The sequence below is a fragment of the Struthio camelus genome, chromosome 1 (assembly GCF_040807025.1).
Source record: "Struthio camelus isolate bStrCam1 chromosome 1, bStrCam1.hap1, whole genome shotgun sequence".
Taxonomy (NCBI): Eukaryota; Metazoa; Chordata; class Aves; order Struthioniformes; family Struthionidae; genus Struthio; species Struthio camelus.
The window spans coordinates 21,366,970-21,390,091 of record NC_090942.1 but is presented as its reverse complement, the minus strand read 5'-3'; positions in this window follow the sequence as shown (position 1 = coordinate 21,390,091).

The following is a 23,122-nucleotide window of genomic DNA, read 5'->3' as shown; positions in this document are numbered from 1 at the left end:
TCCAGGCGGGTTTTGAATATCGCCAGCGAAGGAGACTCCACTACCTCTCTGGGCAACCTGTTCCAGTGCTCGGTCACCCTCACAGTGAAGAAGTTTTTTCTCAGGTTCAGTCATTAGAATAAGCATTTTTCTCAGGGTACAGTTTACAAGATTTTTTGGCTTCTATACCACAGCTGGCTTCGAAAGTTTCTGCCCTGACTGTCCTTAGCCATGTGCTACCACCTTCATCACAAAGTCTGCTGATCCTTTGTGCTTAACGCTACTCATAAGGCTGAATCTATAAACTGGAGCTTTGAAATAATCTGGATTGCAAATAAAAGGGCAAAAACAACTGGTTGGAGGTCACAGACATTTCACATACTGCTGAAACCAGAATATTGTGGGAAGAACCTTGACTACACTGGTAAGACTATACTTCAGTCAGAACTATGACTACATTGGTAAAAGTGGACAGTATTACTTTGCACTGTAAAAGCAATGTGTTCTTCTGAGTGTTCATTCTGTTATGTTCTGCCTGATGTGCTGATTTCCAAATGGTGTAAAGAATAGAGCTTTTAGAATGAAAAGGACATTTGATTAAGTAATTTTCAGTACATGACAACTTATACAAGATAGGCAAGAAAAAGCTGGGGGTGTTTTGACTTTGTTTTTATACGGGTGCTGCAGCTCCTCTTCAGTTCCTCTCTTTCACCCGTGTGAAGCTAGCCACAGCTAACCACTTAATTCCGTCAAGAAGTAAATAGCATGTTCCTCATTTTGCACATAGAATTTGAGCAAGGTGTAGGATGGCTGTTTTGCTATGGAAAAGCTAAACTAATCTTTGTGAACATCAGAAACATAATAACACAGAAGTTTTTGGTTATATTTAGAAAAAAAGTCGCTGTATTCAAATGTTTTTAATCTTCACACTGAAAGGAAGTTATGCTGCTTTCAGTTTTCCCATTTCCCAGAAGCTAGCCGTAAAATTTCATATTCAGCCACAATCTGTGTTTTGAACGGCTGCAAAGATGCACGTTACTTCAACATCAGTGAGTACCGTGGTAGACAGATGCGGTACACGGATTATCTGATTTCTCAGGTGCGTGGAACAAGCTCTTTTCTGTACTTTACTGTGTAAGTCTGCTGAAAATACAGCTGAAAGATCTTTGCAATGTGATTCAGGTGCAGTGTGTTGAAATGCATAGCAGAGACCGAGTTAGGAATTATAACACTTTATACAATATTGACCAGAGTACTAATGTTTTATAGTAAACTGAGTACTACCATGGAAACTTGGAAGTCATTATTTTCAATCTTGCTCTAAACAAGTCATTTAAGCTTCTTTAACTTTCACTTTTGCTACCTGTAAGACAAAGGTTACCATGTTTTGTAATAGAAATTGACAGCTACAGACTAATGAAAGTAGCCTATCAGCAGAAATATTGTTAATATTAATTATTTAACAATGAAATTACATATGGACATTGAGCCTGTGTCATCATCTGTTTCTTAAGTCAACTGTAATGCCTCTTTTCAGTTTCTGTTCTCTCATGGTGCCATTGCAGTTTAAGAAAGCAAACATTTAAAGAAACTGGTACTCAGCCAGAATCACCTGACTATTCTTTAAAATATACTGCAGTGGAGGATGACGCAACTACAAGATAATGTTTAAAGTCTTCATGCAAATGAACTATAAAATACATTATTGACGTCTCTACTTGTTTCCTGTCATTGCATTTTTTGCTTCCCTTACGAAATAAAATTCTTCATTCCTACATTCATTTCTCTCAGGGGAAGAAAATGGGGTGATGTGCCAACAATACTGTAAATCCAGTATAAGGAATTCTAGTACTACTTTAAAACCACTATGGCCACACTAGGGCATCGATTTAGTGTGAGTATCAGCCTGCCAGTTCCTATTTGATCCTGAATTTTTAACAAGCCAGCTTTGTCTGGGATCAGGTGTTCTCTCTTCTTCAGAATAAACTACATATTATCTATTCTGCCTAATCTGACTGAAATACTGCCATGTGTTGATCCTAATTATAATTAACTATAGTTAAAATACAAAGTGACATAGCAATGCATAAATCCAGTAATAATAACTGTGGTATCACAATCTGAGAGGGGCGTAATCAAGTCACATTAGAGAAATGTGGTCAGTGCTACAGATGTACATTAAAAATAAGTAGAATAGGGTCAGTTTGTTGCCATATGCAGATTTTACTGCTGTTTGTAACTCATTACAGGCAAAGGTCACTTCCAAGATTTATGATATTTAACTACTCATTTGGGGTCTAATTTTATCTCCGTTGAAATCAACAGAAGTATTCCCATGAATTTGTATCAGTGGATCAAGCATTTTCTCTCTGCAGACTTTCTTTATTTCTATTTGGTCATACATTTCAGCTGCCCTAATAGGCTGAAAATTATGGCCAGATCAGAAGCCAGGTGCCTATAGAGCACTGCAGTTCAGAAAGCCTTTGCTCAGTCACTTACCCTAAAAAGAGTTATCCCTATTTGACCTGAAAGTCTGCAGATGTTTTTGCGCATGCCTGGGATGGTCCTGCACTAAACAGCTGTGTATCTGCTTCCTGCCTCTGTCTGATCAGGGTCCAGAAACTATGCGGAGTGGCATGGAGGTTTCCAGCTGGGAGCTCCTGAAAGCATGCCCAAAACCTTCCTGACACGTGCTGACGAGAAGAAGGTGCAGGTGCGGCACCAGAAAGTAGCTGAGATGTATAAACAAGATTGTCCTTTGCCTGACACACAACTCATAAAACATTAAAGTATTAGCCATTCCTCTATCATGTAGCAAAGAAGTGCCTGGAGTGGAGGACAATATCAAGTGACACTAATGACAAGGTTTATACCCTGCAGGTCTCCCAGTAAATCTGCGTTTCACAGTCACAGTGCAGGTTGCCTCGTATCCCATTATAACACCTGACTAATCCAGATGTGACATGCTAGGGTAACTCACCTGTGAATAAAGGTGCGACTTAGTCAAGTGAAAATGGACCATAATTTTGGAGCATCTGAAGGGGAACAATAACATTCTGGATGATGTTGGCAGGACGTAGAATCTAAGTCGCTTGCTAGACTACGGGCATGTGGAAAGAGAAGAAAAATGAGTACTTAACCATATCACCACAAGCTTCCTTATTCTCATGAATTCTAGTTATGTGGCCTGAAAGAGAAGACTGTGTCTATAGTAATAGTTATCTGATAACTTGAAAGTTTTTCTCCACATATTCTAAGAACTGAATGTCTGGATAAAAAGTTACTATGTTCTGCATATAAAACGAAAAAGGAAAAAAAAAAGTAAAACTGGAAGTTTTCTCTAAGAGTGTAGATGAAAACATAAGAGACCAAGGGAATGCAATCTTTACTATTGACTGTTTAGGACATAGCGAAAATTAAACTGGGAATTATTTAATAGCTGTGAGACATGCAATAAAATATTTGTCAAACAAAAGTGTATGTCATTTTTATGAAGATTTCCACCTGTGAGTATCTGTTGTTTCGTGATATATATCATACCTCGCTAGCTTATTAGCTTGCTTTTATGAACACGTCTTCCCAAAAGAAGTAGAGGGATTTTTTTTTGCTTTTTTTTATTATTGTTTTATTACAATTCATTGTGAAACATCTGGAGAAGGAAATGTTGAAGATGAAAAGCATGTTTACTTTAAATCATGTTATATTGAGTTCTACTGTATAAAATTATTGAATAATTTTCCTGTTTTATGTATTTGCATCTTTTTGATATAGAGAAAAGTTTGTACAAATTTGTTATCCAACATAATAAAAGCCAAATAATTTAAAAGTGGAATTTATATTTTTTGCTGTTGAGCTAACAAAGGACTTCACACATTACGCATGCCTATACTGCAGTGTAATCTAGACATAGCTAAAGCAGCTTTATTGTCTGCCTTGGCTCCTGGTAACAATATAGCTATGGCAACACAAAATTGATTGGGTCAACATATCCTACTTCTCAGTCTGTGATTACCCATTTGGAGGTGGTACTTTTTCAGCTAGTTTAAGTTTATGGCCCACTTTCTACTGTGTAAATGGTTTTGCAGCCACAGGCCACACTGCATTTGGCTGCCTGAAAATGTTCTGGAAAAGAAGGGGAAAGGGTTTGAGAGGGAGAGGGGAGGAAGGGTAATATTTATTTTTTCACCTGGAAAATGCTCCATGTCTTGTTCACCAGCTGTATCTTCAAAGTGGTGGTAGAATGAAAGGACAGGAATGAGCAATCAGGATGATGGCTGCATAATGCAGTCCTGCTGCTGAGAAAGACCTGTGTAACCGCTCTCCCTGGGACTGGAGATGCAGCTCCATGGATATCACCTTTAGTGGCAGAGCTGAGTCACCACTGGTAACTGAGATGACCACTGAAAAAGACGTAACAAAGACTCCTCTTCTGATAGGGTTATTTCAAAATTAGTTCATTTAAATGATTTGGTTTATACTACAACCACAACAAAACAGTGCCTATCAACACAGCTGAGAAAGACTCAGTAAGCAGGGTCAGTTCTAAGACTGGGCTTTGTGGTTAGAGAAAAAAATATTTTGAATTACATCCAGAAATGTAAATCAGTGTCTATATCTCTCAAAAGACCAGTCTGGTTGCATACTTTAAACCTTAAATTCTAGAATCAGGACATTTGTGGAGAACAGATATGACTGTGATTCTTAACCTTTAGTCTCTCAAGTATTTTATAGACAATAACTACTCTGTTCTGGCATCTGTTCCTCTGTTCTGGAAGAGTAAGGATCATCCCTATTTTTACAGAGGCCTAATGTGGCACCAATTATGTACTTTCCCCTACACAAGCTAACAGAAAAAGGATCACCTTGTAAAGTGATTTGACATTGAGCTTTATCAAATACTAATGCATCCAGACTCATTCTCTCTCTTTCTTTCACACTGTTGCATACGAACAGAAATTGGGACAGGAAAATGTTTTAGAAGACAGTGAAAAGAGGAGGAGACAGCAGAATGGTCTAGGGGACAGAAGTAAAGAAACAAAGACTGGTTTACACACAGCTCTCCTGGGGAGCTGTTCAGATCACTTTACCTGTATAGATACACTGGTGTTGGGGAGCCTCCACATGAGCCCTGGCTGCTTTAGAGGTTACCATTCCCACCTGATGGATACATCTGCCACAGGAGCATTTTCACGCCAACGAGGAGAGGTGCAATGCTAGACCTTGTACTAACGAACAAAGAAGGTCTAGTTGGAGATGTGAAGGTTGGGGGCAGCCTTGGCTGCAGTGACCATGAGATGGTGGAGTTCAGGATCCTGCAAGGAGGGAGCAGGGCAATGAGTAGGATTGCAACGCTGGACTTCAGGAGAGCTGACTTTGGCCTCTTCAGGGACCTACTTAGGGGAATCTCCTGGGGTAGGGCCCTAGAAGGAAGAGGGGTCCAAGAGAGCTGGTTAATATTCAAGCGTCACTTCCTCCAGGCTCAGGATCAGTGCATCCCTCTGAGTAAGAAGTCCAGCAAAGCGGGCAGGAGACCTGCATGGATGAGCAAGGAACTCCTGGCCAAACTCCAGCAGAAGAAGGAAGTGTACAGAATGTGGAAAAGGGGACAGGCCACTTGGGAGGAATACAGGGACGTTGTCAGAGTGTGCAGGGATGCGACAAGGAAGGCTAAGGCCCAGTTGGAATTAAATCTGGCAAGGGATGTCAAGGAAAACAAGAAGGCCTTCTTCAAATACATCAATAGCAAAAGGAAGACTAGGGAAAACGTGGGCCCGCTGCTGAAAGGGGCGGGTGCCCTGGTGACAAAGGATACAGAGAAGGCAGAGTTATTGAATGCCTTCTTTGCTTCCGTCTTCACTGCTAAGGCCAGTCCTGAGGAATTCCAGACCTTGGAGACAAGAGAGGAAGGCTGGAGAAAGGAAGACTCTCCCTTGGTGGAGGAGGATCAGGTTAGAGATCTTTTGTCCAAACTTGACATCCATAAATCCATGGGCCCCGATGGGATGCACCCACGAGTGCTGAGGGAGCTGGCGGATGTTATCGCTAGGCCACTCTCCATCATCTTTGAAAGGTCCTGGAGATCAGGAGAGGTGCCTGAGGACTGGAAGAAAGCCAATGTCACGCCAGTCTTCAAAAAGGGCAAGAAGGAGGAGCCAGGAAACTACAGGCCTGTCAGCCTCACCTCCATCCCGGGAAAGGTGATGGAACAGCTCATCCTGGAGGTCATCACTAAGCATATGGAGGACAAGAAGGTGATCAGGAGTAGTCAGCATGGATTCACCAAAGGGAAATCATGTTTGACCAATCTGATAGCCTTCTATGACAGAATGACTGGCTGGGTAGATGAGGGCAGAGCAGTGGATGTTGTCTTTCTGGACTTCAGCAAGGCTTTTGACACTGTCTCCCATCACATCCTCCTAGGTAAGCTCAGGAAGTGCGGACTAGATGAGTGGACGGTGAGGTGGCTTGAGAACTGGCTGGATGGCCGAGCTCAGAGGGTTGTGGTGAATGGCGCAGAGTCAAGTTGGAGGCCTGTGGCTAGTGGTGTCCCCCAGGGGTCAGTCCTGGGCCCAGTCTTGTTCAATATATTCATCAATGACCTGGAGGAAGGGACAGAGTGCACCCTCAGCAAGTTTGCTGATGATACTAAACTGGGGGGAGAGGCTAACACACCAGAAGACTGTGCTGCCATTCAGAGGGACCTGGACAGGCTGGAGAGGTGGGCGGAGAGGAACCTCCTGAAGTCCAACAAAGGCAAGTGCAGGGTCCTGCACCTAGGCAGGAATAATCCCATGCACCAGTACAGGCTGGGGACTGACCCGCTGGAAAGCAGCTCTGTGGAGAAGGACCTGGGAGTGCTGGTGGACAACAAGTTAAACATGAGCCAGCAGTGTGCCCTTGTGGCCAAGAAGGCCAATGGGATCCTAGGGTGCATTAGGCAGAGTGTTGCCAGCAGGTTGAGGGAGGTGATCCTGCCCCTCTACTCAGCCCTGGTGAGGCCTCACCTGGACTACTGTGTCCAGTTCTGGGCTCCCCAGTACAAGAGAGACATGGCACTCCTGGAGAGAGTCCAGCGGAGGGCTACCAAGATGATTAGAGGGCTGGAGCATCTCTCCTATGAAGAAAGACTGCAAGAGCTGGGCCTGTTCAGCCTGGAGAAGAGAAGATTGAGAGGGGATCTCATCAACGTGTACAAGTATCTGAAGGGGGAGGGTCAAGAGGATGAGGCCAGCCTCTTCTCCGTGGTGCCCAGCAACAGGACAAGAGGCAATGGGCAGAAACTGAACCACAGGAAGTTCCATCTGAACCTGAGAAAAAACTTCTTCACTGTGAGGGTGACAGAGCATTGGAACAGGTTGCCCAGAGAGGTGGTGGAGTCTCCTTCGCTGGAGATATTCAAAAGCCGTCTGGACGTGATCCTGGGCAATATGCTCTAGGTGACCCTGCTTGAGCAGGGAGGTTGGACTAGATGATCTCCAGAGGTCCCTTCCAACCTAAACGATTCTGTGATTCTGTGATTCTGTGATTTTGCTATAGCACAGCTGGCAGAAATGAACATATGCCCAGATCTCAGCATTATCATTTACAGTCTAACTAATATGCTCTAAGCTGCCTCCAATTCAGGTTGGTGCCTGTGCACTCGGCTAAGGGCCACAGCAGCCAGTTTCCAGGAGCTGGTGTGGGTTGGCTGCTGCCCAGTACACAACCAGGACAGCAAGTCTGGCAGAGGAGCAAGTGGAGAGCAGCCGCAGCACTTGGAACAGCCCCAAAGCTACTCAGATCATCTCATCTGGAGGTACCCCTAATCTAACTCAATTTTAGACCTATTTAACCCTATTAAGGATGTCTATGCTAATTTAATTAAATCAGCAGATAAGCTCTGTGTAGTTTCTTTCATTAGTTCCATTTCCCACCTGACTTTCCTTTACTTGCTTTCTTCAGTGCTTTCATTTTCCTATTACTGCCTTTCTTCCTGCTCATTCTATTCTTTTCTTCTTCATGTCAGGAAAGTTTGAATAGGCAATCCCCATGTTCAAAAGAGGTAAGCTTGTATACACAAGGTCTATGAGTGTCAAAAGGACAAATATCACCTCAAACAATGTAAAACAGGCAAGAAAAAAAAAGCCTACAGAAAATATACTTGCTCACCATGCAGAGATGCATAGCTACTTTAAGACAACAGGTTCAGCCAGCATATTTCAGGAGATTTAGGCTATTTTAGTTCACTGTTTGCATATTTTATATCAAGTGACCTGCCAAATGTCATGAAGAGGTGAACAGGGAATAGAGAAATCAGTCAAGGTGATGGATGAGCTGCAGACCTGATTATTTATTCAAATTATTCCCACAGCGACTGAGTCTTGCTGATTGCAGACAGCATTTTGTCACAATCATTAGGAAAGGGCAAAGGTGGCAGGAATTTAATGGCCAAATTAGAGTTATTGAACAGTACTGAGTATGACGATATTTTTAAAAACCAAAGCAGAAGATAAAACTGTCTTTGTCAGTGACCAACAGCAGTCAGACCTCTTTTATCAAATTTTGTATATGTCTTTTTGCTCTGGAAAGTGCATATATTCCAAAGGCATTCCAGAAAGTTTCTTCAATAGCTCCCAGTTTCTCTTCAGGCCCTTTCTCTTAAAACAAACATGACATCACACCGTCCCTTCCCTGCTCCTTGAAATAGTTGTAAAAAAAAAAAAAAACACAAACCTCCAAACCTTCAAATATATCTTTGCACCCTCCTTTCTTTTCTTGCTATGTTTGTAACCGTTTCAGTGTGACAGAACCAGCAAACAGAGGAGAGATTGCCAGGCCAGCAGTGAAATAGCCTCCCAGAACCAAGGTCAACACGGACTTTGACTTCACCAGGGGTAAGATTTCCTACTAAGACTCCAACACATTTGTATAAAACTGCATGCATTTATTTATCTGTAGCAACACCGCAACTGTGTTTGATATGAGGAGAGGAGAGAGCATGGAGAGCACAGTGTCTGTGAAACCACCATCTCTCCTCCTAAGTACCCAAGGCTGTGTCCTGCTTTCTTTCTTCCAGAAACAGTTGTTTGAGTCATTATTCTATTAAGCATGGTGTTACACCCCTTTGATTGATGATAACCATGCTCTTACTAGCGCTCATGATACAAAGGAGTGTATACTGTATTATGCAGGGCAATACAAGTTATTCTTGACTGGTTCAGATATTTAAAAAATAACTTTCCACCTTCTTTGAAGGAAAAAATAATCTGACCTTGGTTCACAGTTTCTGTCAACAGCATTGGCCTATACAAGTTCAGAGGTATTGAAATGTCAATGTCTTTTAAACATCTATTAACTTAAAATGTTGCTAAGAATTCAAACAAAAATCTGCATTATAAAAGATATTCTGTGATTTTCAGCCAAAATGACCAGCGCATGTTAGTTAGATTTACCCAAGAAGTTTAAAATTCTATAACATTAGAAAAACCTCAGGTCATACTAGTAACTTGAGTACTTTCAGATATCATGGTAAAAAGTCAGGAATATAAAATATAAAAATATAGCAAGAAGAGAAAGAGAACAATTTCTAATCACAAGTACATTCAATCTTATTGAGAAATAAAGCTTGGATGTGCAGCCAGCTAGATAGTAGACTGAATTATGATAAATAATTTTCTGCTGTCATAAAGGATTTATAGAAGTTTTCCCTTCTCCTCCATCTTTCAAACTGGCTCAAGTAAACTTTTGCTTTTAACTAAACATGAAAGTGGATTAAATAAATGGTTTTATTATTGAAAACCTGTATTTAAATATCAGAAGATTTCATGTAAGTTCACCCCCCTGTAACAATTTTTGTGGTGGTACTTATAGAACGCATAATCTTAAGCCTAGATTCATCCTGTGTAACTTCAAGCATTTAACTGGATCACCTAAGACTGTTATTATCCTTTGTTCACTCTAGAGGTTCATGCAGGCAGGTTTTTATGGAGGGTCGTTTAAATCTATGGTTAGCATCAATTTAGTTTATTAGAAAGTGGGATGAATTTGGACTTTTACCATTGCTAGCTGGAATTTCTACTATGGTCAAAGAGTTCATAATTTGGAAATAAATGCTGAAAAAATAGACCTGGGTAAATTAAATGATCAGAGAATTATTGGGAGTTACTAACATTATGTAACTGTGAAAAACAGATGACTTCAGGGCCCATAAGTTGAGACATTTCCAGGAGAGTTCAGAAGAGCTGATAGCATTATCAGGATTCCTGTCCAGCTTGAAGTGAGGTACTGCATAAAAATCTCAGCAGCAGAAAAACTCTGACTGAGAGAAGTACTGAGAAGCCTCTTCCTAGAGGCACTTAAAGGCCTCTGGCATTATCATAAGAATGGAAAGCCTTTCTTATGAGAGCATTCAAATGAGTTTGGGTTTTGAATTAGTTAAAATCCTTTACCTCTGTAAAATATAAATTAAATTCTACTTTTGACCCAAAAATAACATTAACATTTTACGGAAAAGTGGTCAGATTATATTCAGATTTTTTTAGGATTCCTTTCTGATTCCAACATTAAAAGGCACCATAGGGTTTGAAAAGGGTCTTGCAGAGTTCTTAGCGAGTATGCTCTTATGCAAGGTATAGAAGTAAAAAGGTAAAATGAATACTGAGTGTGACGAGACTTTAGATTCCAGTACCTTCATTATGACATGCTTTATGAGCTTTTCACTCTCACAAACAATCTCAGCAACAAGATAAAGAGAGCTCAGAGAATATCGACTTGCATTATGTTCAGTAGGGCTGGTGACTGGAAGTCAAGTTAAAACAGAATCAGCTTTGGCAAGCTAAATCTTGATAAGGTCTGAAGTAAAACATTAGTTTTTCATTCATATTCTTTTATTTGGCTAATCAAAGACAGAGAAATGTAACTGCATTGTGAAGCCATACTTTTCTAAGCCATAGGGAAGCATCTGAACATGACAGCATGTAGCAATAATTGCCTAAATCACTCACCAACACGTAATTACCACAGCAACTTGTATTGCACTTATGGAATTCAGCATACTTATACTATTGACTATACTAACTATTATATTGACTTAGGAACAAAGCAAAATACGCATATGCTACTAAACTATTACTATGTTAGATTCCACTGTGACAGAAGTTCAACTTCATGCACAATTTCAGGAAAATTCAAGGCCAAATAACTGGAACGCCAATAGTAAATAAAATAAAGAATTAACAGTGAAAGCAAAATATCACCTGCAGTAAAAGTGACAGTTGTTATTCTGTAATGGCAATTATTTAAGTATCTCTGCATCACATATCATATTAATTGTAGTAGGTTTTGCAGTGTCAAAGCATAACAGGGAAAATAGCCAACTCAGACATTTGTTAGTTCCTATTGAAAACATCACTAAAATAGATGCACAGAATTGAACAGAGAAGTTTCTCTTGAATTACTGGTCAGCTGCCTTTGTCTCTCTATGCCCTTACCTGAAGATATGTATATTTGAGAGCTGACTTGAATCAGACCTGTTCAGCTGTATTTCAGCAATAATATAATCTTATAACATAATAATAATAATAATAATAATAATAATAATAATAATATAAGAAGGTTAAAGCCTGCCAAGCTTTTAATGCTACTGCTTTTTTTATTGTGAAAAATGACCTATTTCCCTTTCCTGTTCCACCTTTTCTTATCGCTTCTAAAATGTATTAAATTATTGATAGGGTTCCTTCTACATGAAAATCAATCCTACTTAGTAGGAGAAATTGTTTATTAGTTTATTTTTAAACATTCTCTGTAGAGTAAATTTAAAATACGTGACTCCAATTCTGATCTATCTCACTAGTGCAGACCCAAAAAGAGCTCAGCTGAGATCCATGAAGAATTTCGGTATTCATTCTAGTAAAAATATCTGTCCCAGATTTTCCCAACTGGTTTACCACAGCTGCACAAGTCTGCCAATCACTTTATCTCCTCAGTGTTGTTTCTGCATTTAGATTTAGCTATTACACCATTTGGAGCTTCTCATTCAGTTCTAAAAACTGTACCAGGAGCAGCATAAATGCTAATTTATCTGGAAGGTTTTGGTAATAAGGAGATAATGCCTGCTACATGTTTAAAAAGTTGTTAATCATTGTACCAAGAAGAACAGGAATATAATTTGAAGTGAACAGTATTTAATCTTTTTTTAAAATATATATGTTCAAAAATCAGCTGTGAACCCCTTCTATGACAATAATTGACAGATATAAGTTAGCTAACACACATTTGATATGTAGTGAATTATTTTTTTCAATAATCTTTTGCTTGTGGTAGATGATTGGTACTTGTCAGCTGATAGTCTTCAAATTATTACAGATCAAAATAGCAAATATTCTACAGCTATGTATCTTTACATTTATGATAAAATTTGTTAAACCATCTGGACACATGAGCACAAATCCAAAGCAACTGTTGGCTCTCCTACTATTTAAAACTTTAAATGCTGACCGCTAACCAAATCTGTTATTTCTATCAAAGAGAATATTTGAAAATCCCTGTATTTCTCAACTGGCTTTATTCACTGACTTGTATATGAGAAAAAGTGTGAACTTGCACTGCAGTTTTCTGCAGCTACATGATCAGGCGATGCAGAGAAGATGGAACCAAACTGTTCTCAAAGGGGCACACTGGTAAGAGAAGAAGCAATGGACATAGGTTTTAATATGGGAAATTCTGATTAGATATTAAGATATTTTTTTAATATTAGGGTGGTCGAATACAGGAACAGGATGCCCAGACGAGTAACGGGATATCTGTCCTTGGAGGTGTTCAAGACTCCATCAGGCAGGTTCATTAGTAACCTGACCCAGTTAGACCAGCTGTGAACAAGGGGTTAGACGAAATTACTTCCCAAGCTCTATTCCAGCCTGAATTATTTTAAGATCCTAAGTTCACTCCAAACACTTTTAGGACCTGTTTCTTTTACTTAAATGCCTATCTGAACAAAAGTTCTAAGAAGGTGATTAGCTCCAAATCTTTTTCTCCTGTCAATCTCAGTTGATTGCATAAAGTCATGTTCCTGCAGAAAACCAAGCTAAAAACTTAGTAGATCAAACGCTGACATGCTGTTCCTTAAAATAGCTCTATCCTTGTTATATTTAACTTATCATCTGAAAAGGTAAAAGATTCAGGGAATAAAGCATGGGAACATTAATTTTGGACTCTGCTAGCCAGGCCCCAATGAAAGCTTTCTTTGTTAGGTAGGCCATACCTTTTCAGTTTCTTGCAAAACCAAACACTGCAGAAATAAAGACCGCACGTGGGATTAAGGAGACTAAAAACCCTCAGTACATCTCCAGAAAAAACTACAGATCACATTCACAGCTGATGTCAATCAGAACAGATTGTGTAACCTAAGGAAGTAACACTGTTTTATCACAGATGAGCTTCTAGTCTTGTGCAAAGCTAAGCAACAAAACTTCCTTAGAAAAGAGTAGAATTAATATGGAAGCATGGAAACATGATGCTGCACACATTCTTTGGCAAAACTTCTTTGTGGGCTATATAATAATTCATCACAGCTCTAGTCCTGGAAGACTATGTCAGTGCCTAAGCTTTTAACTGTGGTAGGTCACATAAACCTTTCATAGAGGTGTTCTAGAGCTCAAGGTTTCAACCTCTTCCTCACCATGATTAGAAGATATTGAACACTATCACAGTGCATGTCACCATAAATCAGTTACAGCCTGGCTCCTGTAGTCGGACCCATCCCTAAGTTTCATGTCATACAACCAGAGGTCTGTCGTGTCAGTGGAGAGACCCCTGTCATGTCACCAGAGTGCAGTCGTTCCATGGCACGCAACAGATATTTTCCAGTATTTTGATTATAGCGTACAGATTCACTTTATTACTACGGCAGCCTAGCTTTATTGTATGGCAGGATGTTGGCCACCTCTGGCTTCATATATTATACAGCGTAACTGCGAATGTTAGGTTTCTGGTAAGATGCTTGTAAGCAGGAGGCCAAATCTATCTTTTTTGGTTTTCTTTTCCAGTTAGGCTACTCAGACAGCCTGAACAGTAATTTTACATTATTTACAATAATAAATTGCCCCCCAAACCATAGGTAAGGCCTCCTTAAATGATAAGATAGGCTTAAACCACAGAGGACAATTCCATTTAAGTTTCAAAAACAAATTTCATTTAACCTTGAAAGCAAAATAAAGCAAAACCATCTAAATATTATTTTTAATTCACTTATAGAAATCTAATTGTGTAAAAATATCAATTTCTAATGAAAGCCATTCATGAGTTGGAATGTAAAATGCCTGGGTTTGCAAGCTTGCTTTACTTAATGCATGAAGATTTTCATCAGTTAGTGTGAATTAAGCAAAGTAGAACATTAACATACATATCCCCATTAGCTAGCAAATACGGCGCTCACAGGCACAGAGATCATACTTGTTGGACCTAAGAAGATAAGTCAGCAAACTCTATAACCTTCCCCTTGTTTTTCTTTCCTGCACCTTGTGCTATGCTCCCTTAAGCTACACCTTCCTCATCATTCTCTCTCTCAGAAATTTCACTGAATTTAAAATCTTTCAATAGAAAGCTTCAAGAAACCTCTATGCCAAAACTAGGAGGGCTAGAAATCAGTTTTTGAAAGAAAAAAGAAAAAGCAGGGATCTTTGTGCAATAAAATGGCTCCTAAAGGTAGATCTTTAGCTTTTGAAACTACAAAACTTAGCAACATGGCAAATATCTTATCAAAACAACCCTCCATTCATCAATGTGTAATGAGAAATGAATATTCTTTCGATACAAAATTTCAACATAAGAAATCTGCAAATGCTTTATATTTTAAAGAAGAATCCTAATGATAAAATAATCGACATTATAGATATAATACATATAAAAATAAAATAGAGCGTTCAAAGTCAAAGATACATTTCTATATATTTTGAATCTTATAACTGTAAAATGAAACTACTAGATAAAGCACTTAGAGACTGCTTTTGCCAGTCCTCAGCTGGAATCAGGTACTTTACTAAGTATCTATTTGAAAACTGTATTCTTGCTAGTGCTGTGAGGATAGTTTTATAATGTACTTTATCATTGACATATGTGTGAAGCACTAGCAGGTGTTAATTTTAGATTTACTGAACAATTCAGAATACTTTCAGCTTGAAACAAAGAAGAGGAAACTTCAGAGGTGATTGCTAACATGCATGTTTTAGTAGCTGTTGTAAACTACCTAATACGGCTATCAGTCCTGTATTTCTTGCCTCTTGTCCTGTAGTTAAGCTCTATGGGTGGCAAGGTTTTATGCAAAATCTCTTGAAGGAAGGCTAACAAAAAGATTTCAATTAGCAAGCAGGAAGTAGAATGATCTCCATTTGCATGAAAAATGTTTTCTAATTCAAACAAAAGCAATGGAAATAATAAAGATGTTTTTCTCTGATTACATAGTTAGTGCTACGGGAGAATTACCATTCACTGCCAAGGAGATGCTGTGAGCTGAACCATGGGGCAGAAGAGAACAGGAGCATTTGCTGAGTTTGACTGTTCTCGGAAGCTGTTTTAGGAAAGGAAGTGTCTGAGTTCAATTGCATTGCTCCTGTCTCAGGAACTTACGTGGAATAAGAGAAATCAAGCCGCAAGTTCCAACTCAGCTGAAAATTGCTGAGTTTGAGACTACTTTAAACTCTTTGGCTTTACTGGCCCACTTGTTAGTACAGTTAACATCTTCTTCAACTTCGTAAAAGTATACGTCTACTAGTGTCTTCATGACAGGAAGAGAATACTTTATTTTCAGAGGTAAAGAAAGGTGCAGTTTTTTTACTACATGGTAAATAACTGTGTGCACTACGAAATAAAAAGGGGGAGGAAGAAAACATTAGCTTTACTATGAATTAAAGTAGGTAATATGTGTACTCTAGCACCGCTCACAATTACTCTCACCTAACACAGTACGCTCTAGCACAAAAGGACAAAATTTATTAAATGTGCTTAGGCACCCACTTCCACTGCTGAAGTGGAAGGCAGGGCAGCTGCTCAGTTGCCTCTTCCTAGAGGCACTTAAAGGCCTCTAGGGCTTAAAATCTGCAGTGAACATTTCCTAGGAAGCTGCCATGGCATCTATGAAGCATAAGGCTGGGGTTCAGTCATGCCAAGTCTGTTATTACTCCGGAGTGGCTGTTTCCTGTCCTCTCTAATCTCAGTCAGGAGTCGCTAATAGACTCCATGCCAAGAATTCCATTTATACATTATAATGCATAAGGCTGTCAAAATAACATTCAGCATTTGGAGAAGCCACATGAGATTTGCCTTGTGTTCTTGGGGGAGGGAAGTGAAGAAGGAAGCGGAGGAAAGTGCTCCCTACCCCATAGGTTTATATGGGAGCGTCATTAGATTTTCCACAGAGACATTATGATTTCTGAAGAGGCAGAGATAGTCAATAAACTGTAAAAAGAAGGCTCATATTTGTCTCCAAAATACAGGAGCAGTAACGTTTCAAAGGGTAAGGAAAGAGGATTTGAGTTAAACCTTAAGGTGACCCTGAGAGAAGAAGAACACTAGCTAAAATTCACCTATGTGATCAAAGTTTGCACCAAGATCCTGATATGGGGTGTGGGAGTGGGTGCATCTTCCTATCCACTGGACAGACAGAAGGAAAAATATCATTAAGGATCATTTTATTTCAGTCATATCTCAGGTTTTCTAAACTTTTGTTACTATGCTATTTCAGATTTCACAAATATTGCTTGTTTTTGCCTTAACATGGGTTGAATGCAGGGTGATTTCAAGGTAAAGGACAGTTTGGGGGTAAATAGCTAACAGCAAAGTATCACTTCCATACAGTGCAAATTCTTGTAAGCACAGGTCTGGATTACTGATGCAAAGCCTGTCATTTCAGGACTGCTATCAAGAGAACTGAATGGCACAAGGGAAAGGATGCAGCTTGCAGATTGATATAGCAAAACTTCCCACATGGAGGGCAAAATCAGCTAACCTAAAACAAATATCTGCAATTGATCAGCTGAGTATATTCCTAAGCTCCAGTGAGGAGATCTCCATTGACTGCAATGAGAGCTTGGATGCACAGCTGACACAGAGACAAGATCCCACCCAAAATGTGTATTGTACAAATGCCCCATCCAGGAGCTCACATACCGAACATGTTCTGAGAGAAAGAGTCCTCTTTTGGCAGTGAGTATTTGCTAAAAAGCTTTCTGGAACTGGCAAAGTGCCTTATGATGAATATCAATAAAGTCCAAGGGACCTTAGTGAGCATAAAACTGCAAATAAGCACAAGTCTACATAAATTAAATACATCACAAATATCCCTGAGCTGGTGGTGACTGAGACTTTTGCGGAAACTGAAGCAGTTTACTTGCTTTAGTGTCAATGGGTCTAAGTCAGTCAGCCTTTCCTTCTGTGAGGGTACACAGGTATGACTACAGTGCCACTGTAACACCACTCTGTTGCTCTGAGATTCAGTTTCATATTTCTGCCTGGCACTGCGCTGCTCTATACCAACACGTCAGTCTGGAAAGGGCTAACTCCATTGTGATTATAAAACATGCCCTGTGTTTCTGTCAGAAAGTGGGCACTGAAAATCTAAAGTCTGAAAGCTCTGAGCTGCTAATTCAATCCTAGCCAAGCTAGGAGATGCTTTTCATGTGTAAGGAGGAGTACATGTAATGTATTGAAGTATGCAAGGCAGGAGATGCTCATGTTCTTCTAACCATCCTATTGTAGCCAACGGCCCTGGAGTTAGAGCCCATGAGAGGCTGGGAGACTTGCATGCATGCCCTAATCTGTCTACCTGAATATGAACACTGCCTTTGAAGACAATTCATTTTCTCTTACTGAAATTTAACCACTTTGTAGAAGGCACTTAAATATCAGTTTGTATAATGATAGAACCTCATTTCCCCTTCTTGGAACCATCTGACTGCTCAGTAAAGGAGAAACATTTCCTCCTTTTGCCCCTGGGACTAGGGGCAAAATAGGCCAACTCTCTTTTGGCACTGTAGAGACCTCTCAGCACGACCATCAATCCCCCTAGGTCTCCACGGTGCAGCCTTTTTTGACTGGATGAGTCACTGCATATGCGCATACACCAGGGCTGAAAATAACCCCCCTTTCTTCATCTTAGGAGGGGGCTGTATGCAGCAGCTTCTCGTTTTCTGCTCCTGTGCAACATGTCCCATGCTCCTTAAGCATGCCAGATTTATTGCTCAGATATAGAATAATTACACAATATAAAAGAAACAGGAGTTTTGGAGTTATAAGATACTCATAGAATAGTAGTTTTATGTATCTGCAGTGAATTTGGTAGTTCCAAAAGTTCCGTGTTTAAAACACACCTACAAAGACTCCAGCAACTTCCCAGATAATGAAAACGCAACAGCGTGTTTACAGAACGACTACTTGACAAGTACAGCTTACTTTCCACCTCTTCTTTCCACTTTTGTGCCAGATGATGGGTTATGGGTAGAATGGAAAAACCCTGAGGAAAACGATTTCTGGAAACAGGCTAATCTTACCAGTAGGACAGTTCTTCTGATCTCCAATTGGCTTATCCCGGAAGAGACGAAGATTGAACAACCCTTAATCTAGGTGGGAAATTACTTAGAATTTAGGTGTCTTAATATGCATATCATGCCGTTGTGATTCTAGCTTGAAGAATCGGGTTTACTTTGCAGGGCCATTACTGTGGGATACATTGTACGTATTTCCAGGTAGAAGATAAATCTTGTTCGTCTGGCTTCCTAAGGTAAAAATAGTCACTTGACCATGATCTGCGTTTCTCCCAACACCTTTTCAGCATATTGGTAAATTTCGTCTCAGCTTGACTTGGGGAACAGCGGCCTCAAAAAAAAAAAAAAAAAAGCTCCTACAAGTTCTGAGAAATGTTGCAAGCGGCCAGTTTTAGGAAAAGGCTTCGTTATCAACTAGCTTCTAACATGCACGAGCAAATTTCTAAGTAAAAGGAGGGCTTATGAATACTTTAAGATGGCAACCTCTTCAACCAGAGTATGCAGACAAACTCAAGGCAAATCGCAAGGAAATGAAACTTCATTAGCTCTAATGCTGATGACATTACCTATTCTGTGGAACAAAGCACCGGCCTGACTAGCTACTAAAATGGGTTCAGGATAGGCATAGCAGAGTTTAAAAATACCAATGAGCAAGTAACAAGATCCTGTGATGGGAGTAGCTGGTTATTTGATGAATGCAGCAGTTCATATCAATTCACCACAGTACGTAACATGTTTTTTAATACAAAAAGCAGAGTCAAATGCTACATTCCAGTTCCAGTCAAACTCCCATTTAGTTTGACAACTGGAACAGAGAAGACTTAGTACTTGTGTGGTCTAATGCTATTTAAGTAGGAAGTTCTGCCACTTTCTCGTAAGCTAGAACAATCATTTGAACACAAAGGCAAAAATAATGAGCAGCTTATCTACAGAGGCTAAGAAAAGATTTAGGAAAAACAAAAATTGAGGAAGTGATTGCAAACACTAATGCAGGGAAGAATGTTTTGACAAATGTAAAACATTGGCACATTTTTATATTAACAGCAATGGAAGCTTACCTCATTTCACCCCTTGCTTGATCCTTCTCACATTAACTTCAATAGTGCCAGATTAAGATATGAATGCAATGTATGGAAAGATCTGCAGTTATGAAGTCTTTTTGTACTACGTGGTTCACTTAAAGATGTCAGCCAGTAGAAGGTAGCTACTTCCATTCAGATTTTGGCAAGTTGTTTTCTGTTTTGCTTCATACCCCAAAGCAGCAGAGCCATTGAGGGACAGCAGATCCCAGGGCTGCTTGCTAATTAGCAGCCCTACAAATGTAGGTCACAAAAACCAAAGCAAAGCTTTTCCGGGAGAAGACAAACATGTGATTTGTGAATGAAAAGCCAGGAAGTTTTAAAAGTGAAACAGAAGTAAATTCAATCAGGCTCTTTTTACAAATAAAAGCACTGAAAACTCTTTGGCTTTTAGCACTTGAAGGGGAGAGAAGATTTTGTTAACTCTTTGTTCTTCTTGTAGGTGACTAAAACTGAGCAATTTATAATGTCAAAAACACCTTTTCTAGTGCTTATCAGAAAGAGGAATTTGTTTTAGAGATAATGAATGATGGCAGGGCCAGTCTTTATATAGAAATGATGGGAAAAAGGTGTAGTAACTTCTTGTTTCCCTAGCTGTCATTGAACTAAACTTTGTTAAACACTGCAGTATCTTGCTCCTTTGTTCAGGCACACATCAAATCTGTTGTTACTTGATCCTTTATGTTCTTCAAATTTGGTTTTAATTGTGGAATATGCTATAAGACTGGCTGAACATTTTCACATTTGAAAATCCTCTACTGAGGGAAAACTGTGGGTTAATATGATGTCCCCACCATGCAACTTCTGAAAATGTAATTATTCTCTCCTTTGTAAAGAGTGACAATCTGCCTGCTTATACAGCCTCACAGATAATAAAAGTTATCCTAGCAAAGTTTTTATGGTAGTATGGCTCCAATACACACACGTATAACTACCATACTGAATATCTGCCTGTTTTATTGAAAAAAATTCACATTCTATCTTTTGCCTCATTGAAGGCAATAGAAGGGTCTTGTCTCTTTCTTACATTAGTTTAAATGTAAAGTGTTTTAGTAAAGAAGTGAATCTGAGCCTGAAACCAAGAGAAACGAAATCGCTGAACCCCTCCCCCCCCAAGATGTATATTTACATCTAGATATACTTTAAGCCCCACCCCCCTTCCCCACCAATCATTTTTTAAGTTATTTCTAAACTAAGTGATGAATATCATGGCAAGGCACAGCAGGATTTGTGTTTGTTCTGCAATTGCAATACACTTGAATGAAGATTTACAGTTTCTAAGTCACCAAAACGACCTGTTACAGTACCGTAGCTCTTTTTTCCCTCTGAGCAAAAATTTCTGCAAACATCCCTTCAGTATAATTTTTTCCACCTTCTCAAACTTAATGAATCCTTGCTTTTTGCCATCTTAGCAAAGTGGTAGAGAACAGAATTATAAAAACATAGCACGTTTTATCACTCTTCATCACAAGTCTGGCTTTGAGAAATTTGCTTTTCTGGCTTCCTTTCCCTCATCTGTTTCATTGCAAAATATAATTTTAAATTATAAGTATGAAATATCATTAATAGGCCAATCACAGAGACTGTAGTTACCTATCCCCTCGCAGTTCTTTCCTCAGTAGCACAAATTATTAACTGTTAAAATATCATCTATTTTAGCAGTATATAAAGAGGAAAAAAAAATTTTTTTCCACAGTTATCATCTTAGTTATTTCATATTTCTTTCTGGAGCTGACTGGTTGTGGGTTGCAGTACATGGCAACTGGATTTTGTTCTGGGCGGCACCACAGCCTCTGATCTTGGGAAAGTTTCCAAACCCCACAAATTAGTATTTAAATTCTGCCTAAGTCCAAAATTGTGACCTTCAAAACCCACTGCTCAGCTGCTGCCAACCCCAGGGCATATGCTCGGATTGAGAGATTATCTCCCGGGACCTAAGGCATAGCCATGGAATTGCACTCTGCATGAAATATAATAGATTTTTTTTTTTAACTGAGCCAGAGAAGGAGCTTTGCTTTATTCAGTGGCTTAGTGACCAGACCTCTCATCCTAGTGCTAAATACTTCATTCCTTAAAAATGTCAAAATTCAAATTTCCCACAACAGTGGGACATCTTATCCATTACCTTCATTAAATGACCGGAGCCATTCCTCTGCGCTGTAGGTAGGAACACATTTACTTTTCATTAACTTGGCGTCTACATCATATTCCCTCTTCCACCCATAGAATTTACCTTTGTAAGGAGTCCGTATCCTGCTGGCAGGATACACACAATACTTGCATTCATGTCTCAGGACTTACATATATATAAATGTTGCCTTTAAGCCTAATTCTAATCTGTATTACACAGGTGAACAGCTGGGGACCATAAATATTTTCCACCTGTGAATCAGAAACAGTCCTACTGGCAACCGCATTAGAGCCTCAGTGGAGGATGTCTTCTAGAGAAGGCTGCCATGATTGCCATGTGCAGGTCAGGTGCATCATGAACAGAAAAAACTGAGGTGAAGATGTAAATAGAAGTCCAATAGCTTCTTAGCTTAAGACAATGACATTTCCAGAAGGAAAATTTAGTTTAATTTAGTATGAACTATACAGTACAAAATGGTATATAGTTAGAAATATATTTTTATATATGCCCTAGTCCCAAAAAACAAAGCTGTGGGGCAAAAGATTGGAATATATATAGTATTTCACAGAATCACAGAATCACAGAACAGCCAAGACTGGAAGGGACCTCTGGAGATCATCTTGTCCAACCCTCCTGCCCACGCAGCCTCAACCTACAGCCCATTGCCCAGGACTGTGTCCAGACGGGTTTTGAATATCGCCAGCGAAGGAGACTCCACTACCTCTCTGGGCAACCTGTTCCAGCGCTCTGTCACCCTCACAGTGAAGAAGTTTTTTCTCAGGTTTAGGTGGAACTTCCTGTGGTTCAGCTTGTGCCCGTTGCCTCTCGTCCTATCGCTGGGCACCACGGAGAAGAGTCTGGCCCCATCCTCTTGACACCCTCCCTTCAGATACTTGTACACATTGATGAGATCCCCGCTGAGCCTTCTCTTCTCCAGGCTGAACAGGCCCAGCTCTCTCAGCCTTTCCTCCTAGGAGAGATTCTCCAGTCCCCTCATCATCTTTGTCGCCCTCCGCTGGACTCTCTCCAGTAGCTCCATGCCTCTCTAGTACTGGGGAGCCCAGCACTGGACACAGCACTCCAGGTGAGGCCTCAGCAGGGCTGAGGAGAGGGGCAGGATCACCTCCCTCCACCCGCTGGCAACACTCTGCCTAATGCACCCCAGGACACCGCTGGCCTCCTTGGCCACAGGCACACGTTGCTGGCTCATGGCCAATCTGCTGTCCACCAGGACTCCCAGGTCCTTCTCCACAGAGCTGCTTTCCAGCGGGTCAGCCCCCAGCCTGTCCTGGCGCCTGGGGTTGTTCCTCCCCAGGTGCAGGACCCTGCGCTTGCCTTGGTTGAACTTCAGGAGGTTCCTCTCCGCCCAACTCTCCAGCCTGTCCAGGTCCCTCGGAATGGTGGCACAGCCTTCTGGTGTG